The sequence below is a fragment of the Hylobates moloch genome, unplaced genomic scaffold (genome assembly GCF_009828535.3).
Source record: "Hylobates moloch isolate HMO894 unplaced genomic scaffold, HMol_V3 SCAFFOLD_1, whole genome shotgun sequence".
In the NCBI taxonomy this organism is placed as follows: domain Eukaryota; kingdom Metazoa; phylum Chordata; class Mammalia; order Primates; family Hylobatidae; genus Hylobates; species Hylobates moloch.
In genome coordinates this window covers 143,139,021-143,164,608 of record NW_026652276.1, presented here as the reverse complement: position 1 = coordinate 143,164,608, position 25,588 = coordinate 143,139,021, and the positions used below count along the sequence as shown (strand labels likewise).

At 42.5% G+C, this 25,588-nt stretch overlaps 1 long non-coding RNA gene across 1 annotated transcript; it reads right to left on the bottom strand.

Moving 5' to 3' along the window:
* Positions 1-10,934: 10,934 nt before the first annotated feature.
* Positions 10,935-24,945, bottom strand: LOC131382407 (uncharacterized). The gene is made up of 3 exons (XR_009211868.1): positions 24,794-24,945; positions 23,453-23,627; positions 10,935-11,155 (listed from the first exon to the last, which is right to left on the bottom strand). It is a non-coding gene; the product is annotated as an uncharacterized LOC131382407 (long non-coding RNA).
* Positions 24,946-25,588: the final 643 nt, after the last annotated feature.

Genomic DNA, 25,588 nt, shown 5'->3' with positions numbered 1-25,588 from the left:
AATTGGAATTACAGATAAACAATAAATACTTTTTTAGTGTAAGTGTATCCCAAATATTTGCTAAATCTGGCAAGCCTAGCTGTGAGTCTCCCCATCCCTCTAGCAGATTAGCCCAGGCCCAGCTCCGTGGCCGGTAGGGGAAAGCACAGTGGAACTTGCTTGGTTCTCTGGAGTCTAGACTCGGCTGGCACTTCATTGCCTTCTGTTGGCCAAAGCAAGTTTGTGACTTTGCCCAGCGCAGATTCAAGGGCTACAAAGTCACATTGAGAAGGACACACAGGGAAGTTGAAGAACTGGGGCTTTTTGGACAGTCTGCCACAGTTCCTAGTAGCAAAATCACCAACAAAAGAGCTCAACACAGAATTCTCCAAGAAAATGTCACTTGCCCATTCTATTTTAATATCAAAGATGAGGGACTTCATGAAGTGTTCAGGGCACTTAACTACAGGGGAGAAGACTCGGTTTCTGGTTTGACTTTATCAATCATTTTCTTTGTTTTCTTGGGTGGACTAACTATATCTTCTCTGGGGCTCAGTATTTTCATCTATGAAATGGTAAGTTTGCACTCTTGGGGCTTTGCAGCTTTAAGATTCAATAATCTTGAATATTTTAACTTGCCTTCTTCCATCATTTCCCTATTGCAAACTCTTCTAGCCTAATTGACTTTATGACTGTATTAGCTATGCTATAACTTAAAACAGCCCATTATGGTCCTCATTGACGGCTCCTGTATTCAAAGTAAATTCAATCACCAATACATATCCAATAAAAAAAATGGAAATCTCCAGGCCAAGGGGACATCAGCTCCTGGCAAGGAACAAGCCCCTGGAATAAATAAATCTGCTTTGCCCAATATTTCCCCCTCTTGATTTGAAGAGAGACAGTAACACTTTTTCTGTCATTGAATTAATTTGCTGGAAGTGGCTGTAATTTCTATATAAATCCTGAGATTGTTTCTAATTTACATGTTATATATGAATGTTTATGCATGTGGTGCCAGCCTAATGTTCTCCAGGGATACTCTTGGAAACTGTATGAATCATGTAAACAAAATTAGACTGAAATAAAAAGAATGTATGATATTTTCTTCAGTAGTACTAATTTTTTTTTAAGTTTGGTTTTCTCCATAATGGTCCTCCTGCTGACTTTAATTATATTTATGGCACAATTATCCTGTGCTGGGCACAGCCTCATGTGCCCACAGCTCATTTGGCGTCTGTCTGGTTTGGGGGACGCCTTGCAGACAGAGGGGTGGTGTGGCTCGTTCATTGTTTGTTCTCTCTGGGTGAGGAGAGAAGAGGGGTAGAAGGTGTTAAGGTGGCATCTATGTGGCTTTTTCTCCTTTCTCCATCCCATCTTTTTTTTTTTTTTTTTTTTTTAATGAGGATGAATTCAGGTCATGGGCAAAACTGCAACCAGGTCCAGGGAACTTCCTCTTTCTCTGGCCTCCCCAGAGTGCTATTTGATCATCACTGCTGTTAATTAATGATTTGCCAGCTGTCTGTACTAATGTTATAGCCTTTATGTATGCACATACATCGTACTTTTGTCTGCTTTCCCTTAAAACCAAACACAACAAACGTTAAATATGAGTTGAAGTTTCTGGTCTTTGCTTTTGGCAAGAGGTCTGCTTAGCTGAGATGGTTCTTTCTTGTGTCATCACAGGGCTGGCTGTGTGCCCACTTCACAGGCTGGTAGGGATACCTCTTTCTAAAGCTTTGCTCTCCTAGAAGACCCCTTCAGGACCAGCGTTGCACAGGGAGGAGTTGCTGCTCTTGTTTAGGGTTAATAATCAGCTCAGTAGTTCCAATGGAAATGTCACAGCCCTTTTCAGAAAATTAATCTGTTCCAGGGTGCCCTCATTTTTGCCAGGAGGAGGCATTAACATCTCCAGGGGGCCTTGTTCTTATCTTAATCTCATTTCCCTACTTACTGCATATGTGATTGCTTAAACCCAACTACTGAGGCTGATCCCTGCCACAGCTCATCCCAGAGAATGGAGGTACCCAGGAAGAGGAGAAGTTTGGATTGGCCCATCTCCAACGTTCCTCTAACCCTGGCATTCAGGACTATGAAGTGTTCTGCCATGAGTAGCTAACTTTCCATTACTTCCCTTTCAGGCATGGCTTCTCTTAGCCAATCTACATCAGACCAGGCTTGTCCCTACCCAAGCATTTTGACCATCCCATTCTGAAAAACTAATGAAAACTGTCATCTGCCTATTATAAAGTATAATAATGCAGAGCGGCTCAATTTTTGCTTAACCACTCAACAATAACAATACTGTTAGATGCAAAGAAAGACAGGAGAAACATGGTCCCCTGGGAAGAAAGGAGAAGCCAGGGCTGTTTATTAAGTACATGCTGTGGGCCAGGCCTTGTGCTCTGTCCCGTTTCATCTTCACAACAACCCTGCATATGTGATCATTTTGAAAGGGCAAACCTGAGACTCAAAGAAGTGAGGTTATCTCTGGTTGAAAAGGGCACAGTTGAAGAGAGTGCCTCATTATTATTGAGTACCAAACAAGAAAGGCCGTTCCAGAAACGCAAGAGAGATTACAAAGAGAGCAGCATGAGCAAAAGCTGAGGTGGATGGTCAGGGTAAGCACATGGAAGATTCTGGGAAGAGTTGAGAGCCGGAGCAGCAGGAGAGAACATCCTATAGAAGAATCCAAGTGAAGGAAGGCAGGGATGAACACATGTTCTCGAGAAACGGTGAGGGTGTTGGCCTCATCAATGGCCCAGGTTGGGGTGGGAGAAAGCTGGTGGGCTCCAAAGTCTACGCTCCAGACAGTACTAAAATTGGAAGTTGGCCCAATTTGACCACGTCTGAGCTATTTGATGGGGTCAGAGAAGGAAGCAGTGGTCTTTCTGCCTCTTCCGAAGGGCCCTTAATCTAGCCAGAGGACCCTTCTAGGCTTCCTGGGGCAATCCAATTTAGGACATAAATGTATATGTAAACACTATTTCCAAAAACAAGTGATATGACTGCCCACAGTGCGAGTTGCTAGACCCCTCTGGATGCATGAGAGGGAGCACATTGATGATGGCAACAAAAGCATCAAACATAACATCACCACCTTTTGGAGGTTTTCCTTATTTCTGAGTTTCTTTAGGACATGACAACTAATTCATTAATTCAGATGTGTTTATGTTCTATTCCAATACCCCACAGTCACTATCCTCACTATCCTACTTATTCATCTGTCTTTATGAACATGAAGGTTTTGGTAAAGATGGGAAAGAAATAAAGGGAATTTAGGGGAGAATATAAGGCAGAAATGCATTTTAAAAGTTTTCCTTTTCAATATTGAATCAATTCAAGAGGAATTCAATCTAGAAGGTCAAAACTAGGTCCCATATTCTGACTTCCTCGCACCCACAGCTTAATAATCTAAAAATAGAAATCAATTCTTGTCTGAGAGTTGTGAAGAGCTCATAATTGCTTTAGAGTAAAGCTCAGAATGACTGTGCCTTCTTCCGCCTTCTATTTCTCAGAGATGAGAATATCATTTTTCAAGTCCAAGGCACTGTCAGTATTAGATTGCATGGTAACCAAGTAGAAAAATCTCTGTTTAAGATGAAATAATTTTCATCATTATACTGTTCAGGCAGAAATGAGACCCCTGCTTTAGTGCTGTTATAGAGAGTGCAGATAAGTAATATGAACAAATTGTTAGTTAGAAATATTTTCCCTTAAAAAAAAACAGCATTGGTTTACAGCCTTTTTTCTTCCTGCTGTCAAGCTAATATTCTGAATCAAGAACTTGCTTTGATTTTTGCAGAAAACTTGTTGCCCCTTTTCCAGCTCCTGAATTTTCTTTCTCCTTAAATCTCAAGATGTAGATGTGCTTGGAGCTTCATGATATCATGCACTTTAACAATAGGCCTAGTGGGGCTGAATTTCGGGTTCAATTGCTTTATTAAAATGTTTGCCACTAAATAGAGCTTTGGACTTCTAGAATACTAATGAATTTTCCATCATGGCTACATACTTTTTTGCATATAAGGCTATTTATAATGAGGACAGCTTTCTATTTTTATTAGCATCTCTTTATAGAAGTATTTAGCCTTCCAGCCATCCACAGTTTTTTAAAACCAATTCCTGAAGTTTTCATGAAATTTTAAAGTACCTATCAAGAGTCTTTTAATGGTAAAGATCAGCTGTAAGATGGAAATGAAAGAGTCCATTAAAATATCATTACAGGAAGAGAAATTCTCTGCCACTTTTTCTTAATTCTACCCAACAGGAATGTTACTGCCCTCCCTCCCCTAGTTCTATCTAGTTATGGCTCCCTATGAAAATCTGAGGCTGGCACGGGAGGTGTCAGTGGAGACATAGGCACACTGTCCCATCCTCAGGTTCGGTCACGGGTACACACATGCCATCGTCTGCTACCCCTGGCCTTTACCACCTTGACCCTGCATCAGCCCTTCTCTATACACCACCTCCTAACATAGTGGGCCCCCTGCCTCTTTTGTGCTCCACTGCAGAGCATCACTGAGTGCTCCACTGCTGGTGAGTGCAGGTGAGTCCTTCTCCACAGCAGAGCACACATCTTATGTCTCCCCGACTTTATTTTAAATCAACATTTAACATTTCCACAACCTGATTTCTTTCAGACCAAGCCAACTTTCTTATAAGCCCCAAGTTTGTTCTGTGAGGCCAGCTAATTAGCCTGCCTGTACCAGAAGTACTCACTTTTTATTACCTTTAGAAAACAAAGCCAGGTTTGAGGAAGTGTTGGATGTAAGCTGTCTCCAAAGCCTCAGGAAGGGGACCCCCGCCTTCCAAACCCCCTCCTCCTTTCCAGTAAGATTTGTAGTCTGGTTAGAAGGACCATTTAGATGATGAAAGGAACCAGTGGACAGCCCCTGATTTATAACCAGTGTGATTTTTTTTAATATCTACCAAATTAATATTTTTATGTCTGTTCCCCCATCGAGTTGCTTCGGTTTGAATTTCAACGAGGGGAGCCTGCCAAGATGGTGTAGTAAAATACGAACTGGATCATAAATCCCAGCAGGGGTGGGAGAACGTAAGACAGATTGCAAACACCTTAAAAAAAAAAGTTTAAATAAAAAAGGCAGGAATTTTCTTTAACGTATACCAGGCGCAGCAGGGACTGGGAGATACACAAGGCGGCTGAAGGAGGGAGCTACTTTACCTTCCCAAATCACTTTTCCGAGAAGCCCAACCCACAGAAAACCATTCTGGCAGGTAAATCGGGCCCCATGAGCTTTTCATCAAAAGCCAAGGATATCTCTCTGGGATGTGTGTTAGAGATAACACACAAATGTTCTCGAAAGGAGCGCCTTCCAAAAAGTCGAGACTTTCTGCATCCCTCTCTCTGGAGTGACCACTCGAACAGCTCATCAAAGTCTCCTTTCATTAGTGCCAGGCCAAGAGAAATAAATGCAGCTGGCAAGACGGAGCTTGAAGCTGTAAGAAGAAAGCCATGTGTTTCCTTCCTAAGACTAAAATCATTTCCCTATGAGGAATAAAGAGCTTTTACAGACCTTCTGGATGGATATGTGTTGGAGGGGAACAAGTCGATTACTCTCACACCCTCACTGGGCTCCAGTGGGAGAAACAGAAGCCCTTATTTGCTTGGTTTTATAACAAGTTTACTATATTTGAGCATGTATGGCAAAGTAAACGCCCTTATAACCTAGCTTATTATTACACTGATTTGGATAAACTACAGGTCAAATCATGTCGGCTAAAACATAACTGCTACCCACAGAAGAAGCCTGATATAACTCAGTTGATAGCCTATAAAAGCCATGTTAGTCCCGTCTGTCAACACCAGCATTATAAAGGTGTTTCACTAATCCTCCTCGGTGGAAAACACCAACTCCTCCAGCAATGTTGTCCTCTCATTTTGTGACTTGGCTCTCCCTGGGTCTTGGGACACACAATATGATCACAGGAGCCGATGATCTCCCCGCAGCTATAATGAGGGGCGCCTCCAGCATCACATTCCTCCAGGAACTGAGCATCACTGAAACACACTTACAGACCGATCACCCTTGCTCACCACACTTTGCCAAAACACCCTTTGGACTTTTGTTTTACTCAGTCTGGATTCAGAGCCAAAACCATCACCAAGACTTTCAGCAATCTTGTGAGCAGGCAAGTAGAAAGGCACAGCTCCCAACCAAGCAGATATTGAAGAGACTTACACCGAATTGAAATGCACAAGGAATGCAGAATCTGGTTTTATTTTTTGGTTCACAGATATAAAGGTTTTGGATTTTCCCATTATGACATTTAATCATAATTATCAAAGAATTATTATCAAGGTGAAGATACTATAGATATAACATATACATATTTTTAAGGTAATGTTTAGTTTTTAGTTTAACAGCCTAAAACTTTAGAACACTCAACCCTCTCACATAAGTCCCCATAAATGAGACACAAGTTTCCCACAATCCCAAAGTAAGTGGAAAACAAATTTTTTTTTTCTTGCTAGAAAGGACATTAGTAGGACATTTACTAAAGTTCAAACAAGGTCTATAAATTAGAGAATAATACTATAGCAATGTGAATTTCTTGGATTTCATAACTGTACTGTGGTTGTGTAAATGAATTTAGGAAATGTGTACTGATGTATTTAGCGATAAAGGGGTAGAATGTGTACAGTGTACTCCCAAGCCATTCAGAAAAGAAATAACACACACACACAGAGATAGAGAGAGAGACAGAGAGAGAGAGAATGATAAAGCAAACACGGTAAGGTAAGGGAAGCTGAAGAAAAATGTACAGGAACTCTTGGCACTATTTTTGAAATTTCTATGTGGATTTGAAATTATTTCAAAATAAAAAGGTTTTTTTAAGGTTTCCTATTAGTGCTCCAGAGCAACCATTGCTTATTTAAAATAACAGCCTAATAGAGTATATTTGTAAGTTCCTTTGTTTGCTTCCCCACATCAATCTAAAAGGAATTTTATGTAGGTCTTTTTTCTAGGTAGGTCCCACTTTAGATATCATTTAAACCCTTAATCTTGAAGAAAAACAGAGTAGGGGAGCCAGAGACAAGACTGGCAAGACATGAGTTGCTACCAGTTAAAAGAATGCCCGAAGAAGAAGGATTCCAGAAGCAGAAGGCCTGGATTCTCCAGGGATGAAGAGTTCCAGACTCTGGGATATTGACCTCTGTGGTCCTCAGTTTTGTCATCTTTAAAATGAGGGGCACAGAGGCAAGGCAATGTGGAGGACTGATGTGGAATGTTCTGTATTGTAGAATATTGCATTCGTGGTGTCCAGTTGCAGCTCTGCCACCTCCCCCCACCTCAGGTTTACTTGTCTGGAGCAATGGTCTTGTGCCCCGTGGCATGTGGTAGGAGCCAAAGTCAGCCCCATGTTTTCTGAGCGCCTGAAAGCCCCCTGGAAAAGGATCTACTTGGGCAGCTGGAGGGACCTTCTTCATCCCCTTAAGACAAGCCTTGCCCCTCTATATCTTTCTTTGGTAATGGAAACATCTCAACCACACTCCTTCCTGCTAATCAAATCCCATTTACATTGAAGGCCTGCTGACATTCATTAGCCCAAACCTGCTTTTCAGAGATTTCCACTCACTTTGAGCTAAACATGTGGGCCCCATTCCTAAGCTGAAATGAAGATTTCGCTTTCTTCTTTCTCTTTCAACCAGAAACAGCATTCTGCTGCCATTGGAAATCAATGCATCCGAGTACAAAGTGTCTGTTCCCTGCGCCTTTCAAACAAAACCGTGGCCCAGGCTCAACACCAGCATGCATGAGCACGCACGCACTCACACGCACACACATTCTCAGCCCATTAAAGCCAACCACGCTGCTGAATATCTAAAGCCCACCACTCAGCAAACACCGTCTCCTTCCTGGAACTTTCGGGGCTGCGGACAACACACTGTCGTGGAGCATGTGTGGAGCTTGAACCGGCGATAAATTGAGGCGCTAATCCTGATGCACGACATCACCTGCAGTAACAGAGAAGAACGTCTCAGCAGCCGACACATACATAAATCACATTTATTTTCATAGCACATTTAAATAATGTTTTGGCCCTGGGGATTTTCCACCAAGTAATGAAGCATCACCCAATGAGAGTCTGCAACGTTGCTCCATTCTGCAGTGCCCCCTCACAGCAGAGGAATAAAACCTGTGATTTATATGGATGTCATGGGGTGGCGTAGGGGGCTTCCTTTCCTTTGCATGAGACATTGCTGTGCATCCGGATTAAAGATGAGATTTATCTGCAAAATAAACAAAGAACAGCACCCCCCACCCCTTTTCTCCCTCAATCACACCAGACGAGACATCAAACACACATGGAGGCATGCACCCGCTCAGCAGCACACACCCACCCTCCACATGCATGCACACACAACACGGACAGGCTTGTTATGAGATAGGAGGGAGAACAATTTTGATAAAAGATGATAACCTGTGCCCTAACGAAGGTTTGTTTTACCAGCAGTTCCTTGCAGGAGGCACCCGGATCCCAGGCCTTGACCATCTTCCTATTGGGGTCTTCAGTCTACGTCAGTGTGGACGCCAGCCTTGGGTGCCCGAGGCCCACCACACACATGGTAGAGAGAAATCAAATCTCATCCACACATTGCAAGGTGGGAGCGCAATTCCAATTCACCTGCCATTTTCTGTCTTGGTTGTTTTGAGGGAAAGATGACCTCATTCTAATAAGATTTTCCCTTGGATGGTCATGGATGGGTGGGTGCCCCAGCTCCCTTAGGATGAATTGCAAATTGTGCTGTTGAAACCATCCTGAGTTCTTGCTGAACCTTTCATTTCTTTTCTTTTTCTTCCTTTCTCCCCTCCCTCCCTGTACCTCCCTTCTTCCCCCACCACTTCCTCCCTCCTTTTTTTTTCCTTCCCACCATCTCGTTGTCTTCCTTCTTAGCAGTCATTTATTCTCTAGAGCTCACCAGGACTCCATACATGTCCTAACTCGAGACCACTCTCTACCTTGCTCAGTGTGGGCTGCTTCTGACAGAGAAATATGTAACCTACAGCTCAGTGGAGCATCACCTTGTTAAAACACAATTCATCATCCATGGGGCGAGATATCTACAGTTCAATCTGTGATGGTCAAAATATTTCAACTCCATCCAGGAAACACTCAAACAAGAAAAATAACTCATATTGTTGTGGTGTTTTACAGTTAGCAAAGTCTATCCCGTCCTGTATATTATCACAGTGGGTCTTCACGCAAACCTGTGCCATGGAAGGGGGGAGGTGGTGGCATGCTTTTAGATGCAGCCCGCGCATTTGGAGAAATCACTGCTGCTTTAAGGACCAAAGGTACAGCGCTTTACTTTTTTTGCCTCAAGTTCACATGTTTCAGGATCACCGGCAAAACGGAAAGCATAATATCTCATGCTTTCATATGGAAAACCATTCCTTGGCTAGAGGAGATTACGGAACGGATGGATGGCAGATGGCAGCGTTGAAGGCAGGAATACGTTTCACTTGAATCAACCTGGAGTCAAGGTCAAGCTCTCTGCATAACACCTGGATCTTCCTAAATAAGCAGTATTTCCTAGAAAAACAGTCTCATATTTACTGATGTACATTCCATCTTCAAAGAGTGAACTTTCCCTTCGCTCAAATCTGACGTTTGCGGAATGGAGAGAGACTCTAGTGCTACTTGTACAACATTTCCAGTGCCTTGGGTTAAAATAAGTACATTTTCATATTTTGGTCCAGGTCACAAGCATAAAGAAATGCCAGCCCGGATTTCCCCTTATACTTTGCAAGTTTCACATCAAAGGAAGTCCCAAGCAATCACATATGTCTGGATGTAAATATATCTTTGCTTTTCCTTTTAATTTCTCAAATGTGTTGAGATGATTGCCCCAAATTAACGTGTTTAAAAAAAAAAAAAGCCATCAGAAAAAGCAGCATTGCTTAGTAAGACTAATTCATGACTACTGAAGAGGGTCAGCCTGCCCCTAAAAATAGGGTGACCACCTGTCACAGTTTGCCTGTGGCAGCTCTGGCATATGCTATTGTCCTTGCTTAACTATTAATAGCCTGCCTTTCACTCTCATGATTGTCCCAGTTTGTGTGCTGAATTAGACACTCACCTACCTAAGAACTGTAGGAAAATCCAGTTGAAATAGGTCTTGTTCTTTTAAGGGCTGAAAGCAACCTGAAAACGAAACTACAGAGGTGAAAAAAAAAGAAATTTTGCAGTCAGTTCCACGATTTAGCCCTAGAAGACTGGGTGAGATTGTATCTGTTTTGTTCATGTAATTCTAATTTTGAACCAATAATGTGGAATAGCACTAATTTTATTAGAACCACTAGTCTGTGATAAAGCAAATGCGCAAAACAATATGTTGAGTCATGAGGCCCAGATACGAATTAACTCAAATGCTCATGTGGGAGGTGAGAGGAAGGCCCATTATTTCCCATCTCATCTCCTGTCAGTGTGGGTGGCAGGCAGGTGGAGGCGAACTGGTCTGTGCTGCTGCATGTGACTGGTGAACTGCAAGTAGATGGGGCTGCCCCCCTAAACAGATCCTGGACAGTGTGAAGGCCAGGCCCAGGGGATGGGCAAGCGATGGACACAGCACTCTGCCTGGACCATGTGTAGTGCACACAGAGGGCCTTACCACCCTCCCCTTCGTATGGAGGAGCCTTGGCTTTAGGGGAAGGAATGTGGTGTTTTCCAATTATTGGGGTTTGGTCTTTCTTGGGCAAGCAAGGTTGTGCCTTTTCACTCCTGGTACCATCTCATCCCCTGTTTAGGGATTTTTGTTTACCCTTATCATAAGTATCTCAGTGCAGATGTGGAACCAGCATTCTCCAATCATCAAGTCAGAGAATCCAGATTGTGCCATCTCAGCCTGGCCAGCTCCACTGTGTCCTCCATGCCTGAGCTCAGGCCCCAGGCACTGTAGAAAGCCTCCCCTGGCAGTTCCCCCGCTTTGTCTTTACCCTTCGCCTTGGGCTCTCCCCACAATAGGCACACAGAGAGCTGAAGGTGAATCCTCATATCCTGCTGGTCACATGCCTGCCGTAGCACTTGGCACCTTCCATGGCAGCTGTTTACTCCCCTGTCTCCCCTTCTAGAGCCTTAGCTTCTTGAGGTCAGCAATGATGTTCTTCTCTAACTTCCTCAGCCTAGCCCAGTACTTGGTCCTTGTCTGTGGAATGCATGGGCGACATGAGAGCCCACCAGAAAACAACAATAAGTAGTAAAATAATAGGTGCAGTATATTTATTAAGCATTTAGTACATATATTTGTATACATGTATTGCAATCCAATTTCTATATTTATTTTATTTATTTATTTTTGAGACAGCGTCTCACTCTGTCACCCAGCCTGGAGTGCAGTGGCATAACAACAGCTTACTGCAGCCTTGACCTCCCAGGCTTCAGCGACCCTCCTAACTCAACCTCCCAAGTCGCTGGGACCACAGGCATGCACCAGCATGCCCAGCTAATTTTTAAATTTGTTATAGAGATGAGGTCTCACTGTGTTGCCCAGGCTGGCATTCAACTCCTGGGCTCAAGTGATCCTCCTGCCTTGGCCTCCCAAAGTGCTGGGATTTCAGGCATGAGCCACCATACCTGGCCAATTCATTTTTCTTAATTGTAGTAAAAAACAAATGGCATAAAATGTACTATCTTAAGCATTTTTAAGTGTACAGTTGACTAGTGCTAAGTATATTCTCACTGTTATGCATTCAATCTCTAAAACTATTTCATCTTTCAAAACTGAATGGCATGGTAGGTTCTAAGTGTTTTGGAGGCATTATCTCATTTAAATCTCATAGTACTAGAGGTAGGGATAATTATTTTTCCCATTTTGAGACAAGAAGTTAAGCAAGGTCATGCAGCTAATGATTGGTAGAGATGGATTTGAAACTCATACGTCTTCATTAAACTCTACCTAGCAGTTATATGCTAAGTAAAATTTCCACAAACTTGCAGATTCATAGAATTACAGGGTTTTATTTCACCTTCTGCCCAATTTTTATTTTAAAAGTAGTCTTTAAATTTTTTACTGGAAAATAACATGAAAAAAATCCATGCCTCTTTATGAAGTTCACGATAAGAAAAATGAGACAGATTTACTATCAGACAGCTGCTGTCGATGACTCATAAAATTTTAGCAAAGAAAGACACCACAGAAGATTGAACCCAACCCAGTTATTTTACAGGTATGGAAACTACGGTTCAGAGTCAGGGTGGAAGTTAAGGAACCATCAAGTTCAGAACACGTAACTCTTTCCACTTCCTGATGCAAGCTGGAAGATATTTTGATTTGAATGCTTATGATATTTTTCTTTCTAGTTAATATGTATGCTAATAGCATTTTAAAGTAAATGTGCTTTTGGCACTTTGTGAGGCCAAGGCAAGAGGATCACTTGAGCTCAGGAGTTTGAGACCAGCCTGGGCAACATGGTGAAACCAAAAAAAAAAAAAGTAAAAATTAGCCAGGCATCGCAATATGTGTTTATAGTCCCATCTACCAGGAAGGCTGAGATAGGAGGATCTCTTGAGCCCAGGAGGTGAAAGTTACAGGTGAGCCGAGATCATGCCACTATATGCCAGCCTGGGTGACATCAGAAGATCCTGTCTCAAAAACTAAAATAAAAATAATAAATTAAATTGCTTTAGTCTATTTGTATTCAGGGTCTCCACTTCCATTCCCAGCCAGGGCCCTCCAACCCATTTCTCCAGCACGATACCCATCTGTTTTCCTGTCTCTGTCCCCTAGATCAGTGGTCCCTATGCCTTACCCTCCAGCCTCTTCTTATAACAGATATTCTGTAATGCCTCTTTTTTTCTTCCCAGAAATGGAATTCGGAGATAATCTACCTAAGCACATAATTTCAACAATGACACCACAATCAATACAATGCCCTATCTGTAACAGAAAGGAAAAACAAAAGTAATTTGTGATAAAAAATATATATATATATATATCAACAAGTAAATGTTCCAACTGACTACCAGAAGGCATACAGCCACGGTCAGCACTTGCCCCCTGTGTGGAACCCCATGGGTGGTGCAGGAGCCCCACAGTGTGGCCCCACAGAGCATGCTGTGCAGGTGACTCAGATACCATGGATGACATTCATCCCATATGGAAGAAAAACTCTTAATGAAACCCTGAACACAATGAAGTACAATCTTCTCTTGATTTGCATGGTGGAAAATTCAGAGCCAAAAACTAAACATTTATATACTTATATGAATATAAAACGAAACATATAAACACACACATACACATGCCTTTGTGTTTAATTATAAAACAGACTCAGGAACGAGGCTTAGATAATTATAATCAGGTTCCTCACTTATCAGTGACTGTCTGATGGGACATCTGACAGACATGCAGGAGGCAGGACAGCCTTTGGCTGTCAGAGGACGGTGTGGAGAGGAGCACAGTGGCATTCCTCCAGGCATTACTCTTAGGCATTCTGAGATCTCCAGCAACACTGGCCTCTGCCCACGGAATATCTTCATTGCTCACTCAATTTTATGATGACCAAAACGTCAGTCCAAGTTTCCAAAACACCATAGGGTTGATACCCACACCCCTCTGAGAAGCTCTGCCCGCAACCCAAGCTCCTTCGGTGCATGGACCTCTTTGTATCTACAGTTCTGACTCAGTCCTCTGCCTGCAGGTGGTGAGCCCTCGACCCACGCTGATGAGTGGGGGAAGGAAGGAACAAACAAGCAACAGGAAGACATTGTACAAAGAATTAAACGACACCAAACTTACTCATAAAACTCTCCAGAGACGAGGATTTTAGTCCCAGCACCCAATACTAGGTTGGCATGGGAATGAAGTCAAACTCATCCAGTCTCTCATTGTTTCCATGTTTGTATAAAAATGAATATTTTTATATTTATATATAAAGATGAATGAATTAATTTACTTCCTAAAAATACATAAACACATACACACATATATATTCAAACAATGCTAAAACCTGAAAACAGCACATAGTATTAACTAGTTACAGCTATATACAATTTCTGCCAATACACTGAAAAATTTTGATGTGAATTTAGAGATGCAGAGAAGTTGTTGTTTTGAGATTTTTAAACCTTTAAAACTGAATACAGGATAATTTTTCTTTACTGCAGGGAATAAATATGGAAACCACTATTTGTCTTTCCCGTCCTACAGAACAGCGAACCAGAATCTGAAAGACATTTTTCATCCATAAAGTCAATAATCAATACCACCTAAAAACAGGAGTTGAGTTTGTGCTAAGGGTGTTAAGTGGGTTGCCTTGTTTAGTCCTCAGGACTCTGCAAACAAAGCATCTCATCCCTATTCTGCAGACGAGCAAATGGAGGCGCAGAGAAGTTGGTGATGAAACTGGAACTCTAATCCAGGTCTTTCTGACTCAGAGGCCAGTTCTCTCAACCACTACTTTGTCCTCCCACTTGGCTAGAATGAGGACACTAACGCCCCTAATTCAACTGTATGTTACAAAACAAGTTTTCAGTCCCAGAATCACAGTATTATGGGAAATATTTGGGTTCCTTTACTATTTTTTAGTTTTGTCATCACCAAAGCAAGAAGATGTTGGCAGAGCTCTCCCCAGCCACTCTCCTTGTCCTTCATTTGATGGCTATTTTCTAGCACCTTCCATGCACATGAACCATGGTGACAAGATTCACATGGGCTGTCAGCGGGACACAGTCCTGCCTTTGTGGAGCTAGAAGAAGGAGCAGACATTAATCATATAATCATATAAAAATATACATAACCAGATGCTATAAGATGGTTTGCAGTTGCCATGAGATTATATGCAGGGCCCTGGCTTGGTCTGGAGCTTTTATGATGTGAATCATTTTCCGTTTAATAAAAGTCAAGTGTCATTTACAGGGCACTTGCAATGTGCCAGCCCCTCTGCCAATCACATCCTATACACCTTCTCCAATCCTGGAAGGTAGTTTCATCATGCCCAGTTCACTGGAGAAAACACTGAGGCTTCAAGAGGTCAGGAAACCCGCCCAAGGTTGGCAATGGACAAGCCAGGCTTTCAGGGAGGTCTTGCCAAGTGCCAAAGCTCCAGTCTCTTCTCTGCTCTGCGCTCCTGCCTGCAAGGGTCTTCATAAACGTTGGAGACTATTGTCACAAAGTGAGAAGAATTTGAGACATGCACTGTCCTTCCACTGAGAATCTGTGGTCAACCTCAGCTGGCTCCTCTCCAACCCATGTTCTCTGGGCTACTGGGCTACACGTATTCCTCTCTGGTCTAAACCCTGCAGAGTACTCCAGGCTCTTGTTATAAAACTGTTCGGCTCAGTAGAGCATGTTGGGGACTCTCTCTAGGTTGACCTCTCCTCTCCATATCCCTGCTCCAAAGAAGCACTCTGCTGGCCCTTCCTGTGTCTGTGATGCCCTGCGTCTCTTGCCCACCTGGCTGACTCCTATCTTCCAAGGTCATGTCCTCCAGGGAGGCCTCCCCTGATTCCTTCAATCTCACAGGCTCCTTCTTGCATGCTGTCTTTCCAGCACAGCCTGCATCCCCTGGACTGCAAATGGTGGGTGTTGCCAACGTGTCCCCCTCCTGGGCCTGGAGCTCCTGAGGGTCAGGGATGCCACCCAGGCCAGGCCTAAGCCCAGTCCCTGGTGCTCAGAGCCACCCATTAAATACCTACAAATTGAATTAAATTGACTTTCATCTTCACAGAAGGTGGTGAAAGAAGCACTTTACCATGTTGGCTGCAGCATTTAGAGTTAAGCCAGATTCATTAACAAATACTAACAATCTAAAACTCTCAGTGATTGCCTTTCACCATTTTCAGTCGCCAAATACATATAATTTGACTAGTTTCCCCTTCCTCAAAATATGAACATCCTTATGGAATAAATTTCAACAACAGTTTTTTTAACATAAAAAATACTTTCTTTTAGAATATTTTAATTTTATTCATAATCTTTATTCCATTTCATAGACTAGCTCGCATGTCTTTTATTTAACTGAATGGGTATCAAGAAAAAAATAAAGAATGGCTCAGTTATTACATGTGATAATTAATTTCTGAAATTAAAAACTGTCCTCTGTCCAATTGATTTGCAAAGAATAGCTTAATGGACAAAGGAAACTGCATAATATGCCTTCTGGAAAAAAAGCCAATAATTTTTTGGAAGTAAAAGGCTTCTTTTCAAGATAATAATTCGTTTCAATTTTTAAATCTTATACCAGGGTTAATATAAAATTATTTTGATATTGTGCTGGTAACCCATTTGAAAAAGGGCCTGAAAGTAGTCCCAGCTGCCTGCGTCCCCCACTTCCCCTCCAAATCAGCCAGGGCCCCAAAGTCCCCGACTCAAATAAATCAAGATTATGCTAATAACTAGAGCTAGGCGCAAAGGCAGGCTTTGACAATTCCAGGCAAAAGACACCAGAGGGCACTACAGGACCATGTTTTGTAATTTCAGGCGCCATTTTACCCTTGGATTTGAACAATAATTTCTCAAAAAACTTAACCTTCTGAGATCCGGATGTGGATTTATTTATTGCTTTCAATATCTTATCGCCACTAAGCTTAACTAGCTGGGCTTGGAAGGTTATTTTAAAGGACAATGCCCTAAAAAGGCAGACACAATTGGGCTTCCTCTTTATTTTACCTTCCTATAGAATGTCGGCATGTGTATGAGCGTGTGTCTGTGTGCGTGCGTGCGTGTGTGCGTGTGTGTGTTTGTGTGCGCGTGCGTGTGTGTGCGTGTGTGTGTGTGTGTGTGTGCGTGCGTGTGTGTGTGTGTGCTTAGCAAACATTTATGATTCAAGAAACCATTCAGGGAATCCCAAAACTAAAATGCAGGATTCCACTGCCTCCCCCCCCCCCCACCCCACCCCGCAAAAAAAAAAAAAAAAATGACGTTTCAGGCCAAAAAAATTGTTTTCATTGTTATTACTTCTGTAACTGTCTTCAATCGCCTATTAATTCAATCAGCAAATATTTATTGAAGCCCCTAATGTGCCAGTCCCTGGGCACACCATGATACCTGAGCCACATCTCACCCTGTAGGGTCTCACCCATGATGAGAAGGCAGTTCTCTTTACTCCTGTGAGCCAGATTTAGTCTTAGAGCATCAATATCCATAAGTGAAAAGTGACACTTCAGCTTGGATTATTTCTCTTTTCACTGCCCTTCAGAATTTTTTTTTTTGTTTTCAGAAGAAAATAGGATTTTAAAATCACTGCTTTCTAGATGTGACCACCTCAGCCTGAGCAAGAAGGATCAAAACTCTCTTGCTGGAACTGCCTTCTCAGTGACTGAATTTTTATGAATCAAATAAAATGGTTGTTTGTGGGTTTGGGGAATGCTGTTTTTCCTTCCAAAGTCCCATATTGATTAGAATGAATTACATTGAAATTTAACAAGTGACAGAAGAAAGTGCCACCACTCTTGGCATCTAATGGAGCTGTTGGGCAGTGCTGCCATCCAGGGTTGGGGAAATGGGACACAGGAAGTCTGTTTCCTCCTCCCCCAGCAATACTCCCAGCCCCATTGGTTTGTACAAACAAGTATGTGAGACCACGTGGTAACATAGACAAGTTACATTCGTTACCTCAGGTAATACCCACAAGATAGCCCCATTTACCAGCTGAGCAAACTGAGGCTAAAGGTTAATTCTTTGCCCAAGGTCACATAGCCAATATCCAAACCCAAGTCTGTCCACCTCCAAAGATCATGTGCCTTCTGCTACCCAGTGTAAATAACCCAAAAGAACTCAAAGACTGTTTCCTTTGAAGATAGGTGGGGCAGACACTGCTGTGTGCTTGCCCGGAGCCATCCCATCTTCTTCCTGTGCACACAGCTGGACTACATTTCCCAGCTCTCCTTGGGGGAAGGTTGGCCCTGTGAGTGGCGTCTAGCTAGTGGAATGTGAGTGGCAGTGAGGCCTGCCCACCTCCTGCATAGTCCTTCATTCTCTCTCTCTACCTGTCACAGCCAGATGCAGAGTACTCAGCAGCAAACATTAAGGCCCTTAGGGATGGTGGGGCCACAGAATGAAAGGTGCCTGGGTCCCTGAATCACTGCATGGAAGCTGCCCAAGAAACACTGACTTTCAGTGGTTCCAAGAGCAAGAGATAACTTGTTTTGTGTTAAGCCACAGTGACACGGGGTTGCTTGTTAAACAGTTAGCCTTTGATACATAATACACAAGGAAAGATAATGGCTTCTATGAAGGTGTCCATTTGCCCACCAGGGGACTTGCCTAGTTCTGTGGTAGTGAATTTGTTCACAATTTCCCTGGGCGTCAGGAAAAGAAGACATTGAGCTAAGTGATCTCTAAGGTCTTTCCCCGACCTGAGAAAAGCCTGTGGTTCTGTGGTTCCCCTCTCTCACCCGCGGGAGCCCGTCTCCCACTACTCGTATCTGCAGGGGCCAGCTAAGTTACCTGGACCAGGAGGGACTTAGCCCAAACTCTTACCCACCCAGGAGTCTTCCTTCCCACGTAACAACTTCCCTCCACTCTGCCGGGCAGCTATACACAGATATGCCCCCTCGGCAGTGGCAGCAATATGTAAGATGCCCCGGCAGGAGGACGGGGGGCTTCATATGGCCCTGTGCCACCTGTCCCAACCTTCCCTGCCCCCTGTGTAGCCTGTGTGGGAATATGAGCATCTTCCTCCAAGAAAAGGGCTGGGTATAGACCGAGACCTTGAAAACTGCTGGGTATCCGAAGAGTGAATATGAGGAATTCTGCTCTTTGAAAGCACTGCTTCTTCGAGTGATGTCACTAACATCTATGAAATATCATACTTAAGCTATTTTAAGTCTACCTCCAGTGACTCATGGGATCTCCTTTTCTGTCACTGAATGTGATGTTCTCAAAATGAAGATAATGTTAACATACGGAAAAGCAGAACTGAGAGTTTTAATGACACACTCCTGGCCAGATCAGGAAAGGAGGGTGTCGTTCGCGGCATTTGTGATTCCGGCTGGGTCTCCCGTGCGGAAATGAAACTCGCCCCCTGCTGGCCCGCCGCGGCGCTTTCAGAGGGAAGGGGAGCCAGGACGCCAGCGGGGATGGCTGCACAGTTGCGAGTCACACACGAGCATCGCCCACGCTCGGCGCCCCCACACTGCCCATGATAGGGACCTGCTGAATTGGATACTAGTGGTGTTTTCTAGAAAAATCAGGGAGGATTGAGACCTGGGTTTTCGAGTGACAAATTGGGGATGCAGATGAAAAATGCAGGACTCAGTTGCATACGGTGGCAGTCTTTGGCTGCCTGGAGAGAAAGAGAGAGAAAGACCGCGTGCTCACTATCAATATGATTAACTATTATAGTGCACAGTGTTTGGGGATATCCATTCCTTCCCCTCCTTCTTCTATCACAGATTCCTCCCTCTCTGATTTCGGAAGGAGGAGTTACGGAGGGTGGAGGGTCGGGTGAGTGCCTGACCTAGGCCACTCAGCATCCCCCTTCCTCCACCAGAGTCCTTGGCCAACTAAAAACCATTCCTGGAATCTTCTGCGGAACCCTGCCCCTCTACCCTCCAGCCTGCCAAGACTTTTTTCTGTCCCCTGCAAACTAAAGAATCCTGACTACCAAAGTTATTGATGGTTCCCACCATATGTATTGTTCGAATCCACTAGCACCTGAGACAACCCAAATTATGAATTACCATAATTACCAAGGGTAAAACCCAAGGTTAATGATGAAACAAATTAGTCCACAGTTAAAAAATACCAAAGTGTTCTATAACTACTACAAAATGAAATAAGGTTAATTAAAGTAATTTTCAAAATATTAACAGAACCATAGTTCCAGCAAGTATAAGAACATTATCAGCACATTTGCATCATTAAAGGATTTAAACAATTTATAGAGCCATAGATAGAACATTTATATTTGTGAAGGTCAAAAAAAGGATAAACTATTTAGCTTTATTTTTGTAAGCCTATTTTGTTTTCTATAAACTGTGGCATTATTATATCTAAGAGTTAAACTGCTCTAAGTATTATTTGTAGATTTCTATTTATGAAAGAGGTTATCTTGCTTATAGGAAAAATAATGGATTAAGCTTAACCATTCACAAATGGACAGTTATTTGGAGGTACTTAAACATGAAGATCTATCAGAGCACGGTAATTTGTCATTTTTAGTGCTTATTTGACTGTGTATAAGAGCACAATTGAGTACAAAATGACGATGTTTCTGTAGTGCCACTGCTAGTTTGATTGATAATGAGAAGATACAGCTACCACTTTTAATTTTTAAAATGCAAGATTATTCTGGAGTAAATTAACCTAATCACACAGAGCAAGTAAATTAATGTCAGTTCCTTACTTAATTGCAAAAATAATATTAACCCAAAGAATCTAAATCCACTTCTGACACATATTCAATTTTTATAATGTTACATAGAGAGTTTTTCTGGATTATATGTAATGGTTTCCAGCATTAGCTTCTCTGCTCGTTGGAAACGTTGGGAATGGGAGCATACATATTCCAGTGGTGTTGAAGAAGGTTGCTTCCAGAATTGATCTAGCTATATTACAATTCAGACACCATCAAAGAACCATTGGGTATTTTTCATGGCAAGCTTGCTATAAACTCACCCAGTGAGAACTTCTCAGGGCTTTCATTCTCCTGGCATAAGTGGGTTTTTTCCAAAGCAGACCAACAGCTCTCACTTGAGAACTCAAGTTTTCCAGCTCTCATTTCCCCAGTCCGCCCCAAGCGAGTCAAACAGTGTCAGTACTGTCTCCCGCAGCACCTTGAGGGCTGGTGCCTGTGTTTTCCCGAAATGAGGGTAGACGTGGTTCATGCAGACTGGAGGAGAGTCCCTAAACTCACAAAATGTCTCCTCGGCCTTAATGCTTTCCAAGTTGGGAGATTTATGTTGCAACCTTAAGAAGGGCAGAGTAAAACAGAGCCTGCCAGCTATTTGTTTTCCTGTTGATGAATTCCCCAAATTCAGACTGGAAGGCCTCCAAGAACTGAAGTCTCTTCAAAAGGCAAAGTGTTAACCCTGAATCCTTCGGCTGCTTTTGCCACGTCTTTCTCTCCCACCCAGAAAGCTCCAAAATATCTCTGAGATTGTGTTTGCTGTATATGAAGCTCTCCGATGACTCTTCCTTTTTATCACGCAAAACAAGCCAGGGCCAAAGACCACGGAGGAAGAAACCAGCTGACCGCATGGTGCAGGGATCTTGCAAGAGCTTCTCCTAGTGAGGCTTCCTAGAGCCTCACTCCTACACATTCAGTATAGCTTTCTTTACTCATGAAAGTGATTCCACTACCTGGTCAAACTTTGCTAGCTTGAAATATTTGCCACATGCTCTATTGCAATTGTGGTTTTCATCTTTAAATCATACATCCTTAATCTTCTCCTTGGAAATGTAACAAATTAGCACTATATTTTTTTTGTTAGTTTTTCCTGAACATGAGCCATACGGTTTATGAACCAATCTAGATAAAATGACCATTTTTAATCCCCAAATCACTCCTTATTTTTAGTGTTTAGTCTCACTGGCTGCTTTTATAATTTAAAAATTTTAAAATATAATCTTTTTTCTGATTATAAAATTACAACATCTTATTTATAGAAAACATGGGAAATGGGTATTAAATGTAAAAAATTTTACTTGTAATCTCATTAGTCACAGTTAAGCCTTAACATTTTGGTATACATCTTGTTTCTCTGCTAGTTATTCTATCTGGATGATGACGTTTTTCATTTGAGCTTAAATAATAAATATTTTCACATTATTTCCATAATGTTTTTTGGGTTTTTTTTTAAGACAGGGTCTCACTCTGTCACCCAGGCTAGAGTGCTGTGGCATGATCATGGCTCACTACACCCTTGAGGTGATCCTCTCACCTCAGCCTGCTGAGTAGCTGAGACCACAGGTGCGCACCACCACGCCAGCTAATTTTTGTATTATTTGGTAGAGACAGGGTTTTGCCATGTTGCCCAGGTTGGTCTCAAACTCCTAGGCTTAAGCAATCCACCCACCTCAGCCTCCCAAAGTGTTGGGATGACAGGCGTGAGCCACTGCACTCAGCACCATAATGTTCTTAACTAACCTTTTATTGTTGGAATTATAAGTAGCATTCCAGTAAACATATTTCTATGTAAACCTTCCGCCACATATCACATTAATTTCTTAGGATCGATTCCTGTAAGTAGAGTTACTGGGTCAAAGTGTAGAAACAGTATTAAGGTTCTCAATACATTTTACCAAATTGCTTTTTCCAAAGGATGCATACCAATTTGTGCTCCCACGACAGTGAGTGAGACTGGCTGGCTTGCAGTGCCCTCACCCACGACCAGGATAGCTGTGTTTGCCTCTGGGTCTACACAATAGACACCTCCATCGAAACAGGTGGTGTGGCGCAGGTTTGGGAAGGTCTTAGACTGGGAGTCAGGAGACCTGGCCTTGAATTTGGATTCTCCTATTATGTAGCTCTGTGACATTGTAGAAAACCCTTAGCAGCAAGAATAAAAATTGGGAACAGACTACCAAAATAAGGTAACGAATGTGAAAATGCTCTGTAAATGCAAAATGTAGGCCTTATTATGGCGAGGCACCTATCTGTTGCTACTGGTACCTAAATTTCAGTGCTAAAATTAGAAACTGGGTTTATAGTGTAGATTATAAACACAAAATAAAATTTTATGGAAATATTGACTTAAGGTTTCCTTTTTAAAAATAAGAGATAGGTGACTTTCTTATTAGCCTACTTTCTCCCATCTCTTTCTGAGCTCACCCAAAAAAAATTCTGCAGTATCTGAATCCCAGGTGACCCTGCCTAACTTTAATATGTGAAATAAAGTTGTATATTGTCTTGGATTATGCAAACTAAGCTGGTAATGAAAAGTGTTTTTTTTTTGTTTTTTTTTTTGTTTTTTAGAGACGGGGTCTTGTTCTGTCACTCAGGCTGGAGTGCAGCTGCATGATCATGACTCACTGCAGCCTCCCGGGCTAACGTCATCCTTCTGCTTCAGCCTCCCGAATAGCTGGGACTACAGGCAGGCACCACAAAATCTGGCTAATCTTTAATCTTTGTAGAGACAGGATCTTATTATGTTGCCCAGGCTGGTCTACAACTCCTGGGCTCAAGCAATCCTCCCACCTTGATCTCCCAAAGTGCTGGGATAACAGGCATGAGCCACTGCACCTAGCCATTAACACGCTTATGGAGGGTGGATTTGAGTGTAATTGGCATTTAGATGCAGGCAACATTAACTCAAGATATTTTTCTATTTTAACTGTTGCAACTGAATACAAAGCCTTCCCTCAGATCAGGCCACTCTGTTCCTGCCATTCCAACACAGGATACTCTATCCACATTCTTTCCTGCCTCTCCTCATCCACATGGAGCCATGTTTCCTCTGAGGTTTACCAGCACCCACCTTCTCCTGAAGTCTTTCCCAACCACTCCAGTGTGAAAGCTTTACACTGGTCAAAGTGTAAAGCATTCACAAGAATGCTTACCTGTGAATCCCCTGGCTCTCTCAGGAGTACCCCTGCTCTGTAAGGTCCTTTCATCATTTCATTTCTAGAGTGTAGACACTTCTTCCCCATCTAAGCCGTAAACCATTTGAAGAGACAGTTTCTTCCTTTGCATTTGAAGCACCGTGTATATTCTTGGCCATAAACTAACTTGCCCCTGAAGTTGACAGAGAAAGAAAGTTTTACCCAGGACCAAGAGTCATTTTCCCAGTAACTCTCACTGGGGAAACTCTCTAGACTTTGCCCCTCTTGGCATGAGGGGGTTGGAGGGCAGGTCAGTGCCTCCAGCTACTTTTCTTCTGGGAACTATTTTTCCCTCGTTAACTGTGCTGACAGGATTAAGAATAGCTCAAAAGCCAGCGGCAAAGGCTAACGTGGACAATTTTGTTATTTTCTCCTTTTTTTTCCTCACCCTACTCCTCTTGCGTCACCCTACCTCCCCTTGGCTAGATATATGTCTTTTTTCTTATTAAACAGCACTGTTTTTTAAAACAAAATGAATGAAGAGGCTGCATTTTTATATCATCATGATTCCTAGAGAAACATTAAAGTTATGAGGGCAATAATGTCTTATTCACATTTTGGAGGGCTGAAACTCAGCTATATTTTAGTGACCCTTCTAGATATGTTCCCATTTCTAGAGGCTTAATTAGGGCATGTGTGATTGCGAGAAACAGAAACCTACCCAAATTGTTCAAGTCAAAGAATAAAATCGAGGTTCAGGGAGGTATACCAGTCTTTCCAGCACACTAAGCTTGAAATCTTTCATGATTTCTCAAAGGGAGCCCTGGTTTTAAAAGCATTGAGAAGGACTGTGTTGGACTAAGAAATTGCCCAACAATAGAGAGGTAAAATTCCTTGCTTCTTATCAGGCAACTGGTAAGGTTCAGAGAATCTTTCTAGTTATGGGGAGCTGTGGGAGAAGGTTGATGATATCTGCTTTCAACTCTAATGAAATATAAAGATTGTAACATGTGTGTCTCCAATTGGGGCATCAGGCCCCAGGCGACGACCCAAAACAACTTTCCTCAGATTTCAGAACACAGTTTCAAAAAGAGCATTTGGCAACTGTCCTGAGAAGAGGTTCTGAGAAAGAGCTCAGCAACCCAGCCAGATATAATCTCCTCCCAAAATCAGGGCAAAGTTGTCGGCAGTTGCTGAGGACTTAAAGGCTAAAGTCAGAGCCCTGACCAATTAATTTGTAAACAAATTCATCATTGGCCTCCTTTGGAAATCACTCCATGGGGCTTATCTGCCCTATTGGCAATTATGTCTTAAGAACATATATTAGGGGGAAAAGTTGAAATCTAAGTTTGTGCTCACCACCACCAGAGGAAATGATCCCATGATCCAGAACTTTCAGCTACCCATTTCTTTCCATGCCATTTCACATTTCACTTCCATCTTAGCTTCTTTTTAATTTTAGAATCATCTGATAGCTAATTTTAAAAAGCTAGCAGGTAAAGCCTCCAACACCAGTCTTTCAGCAGTTTTGGGAATGGTCTAGCTTTGCCCTGGACCCCAAACTCAGTCATGCCAGGCCCCTCCTACCTACCTCCTTTCAACCTACGATATTCTCAGCTTCCACAAACTCAGTCACAATGAAGCTGAGTCTGCCACTGATGTTGTTAATTGTGAACAAAAGATGTGGTCATAGTTTACCAAGATTTCGTTCCAATGATGAAATAAATACTACTTCTGACTTCAATCTTTTGTAAAAGACCAGTTTCAGGGGTTGAGCTAACAGGATATATCTTCCATAAGCTGTAGACCTTGCTTCACAGGTACCACAGCTGCTGAACCGGAGAAAACAAAAGGGAAATACAGCAGTCTCCTGTCCTGTACTATCAGAATTTCTCTTTCTGCTAGTATCACATGAGATGAACCATGTGGAAGGGTGTTGAAAATAATAAAGCACTAAGGAAATGGGAGCCCATAAAAGAAATATAAGGGATATCATGTCACCTATTTCAGGCAGAAGTTGAATAAATACTCGTTACCATTTTGAATTCAAAGTTCAAATCAGAGGCTGGGCATAGTGGCTCATGCCTGTAATCCAAACGCTTTGGGAGGCCGAGGCAGGCAGATCACATGAGGCCAGGAGTTTGAGACCAGCCT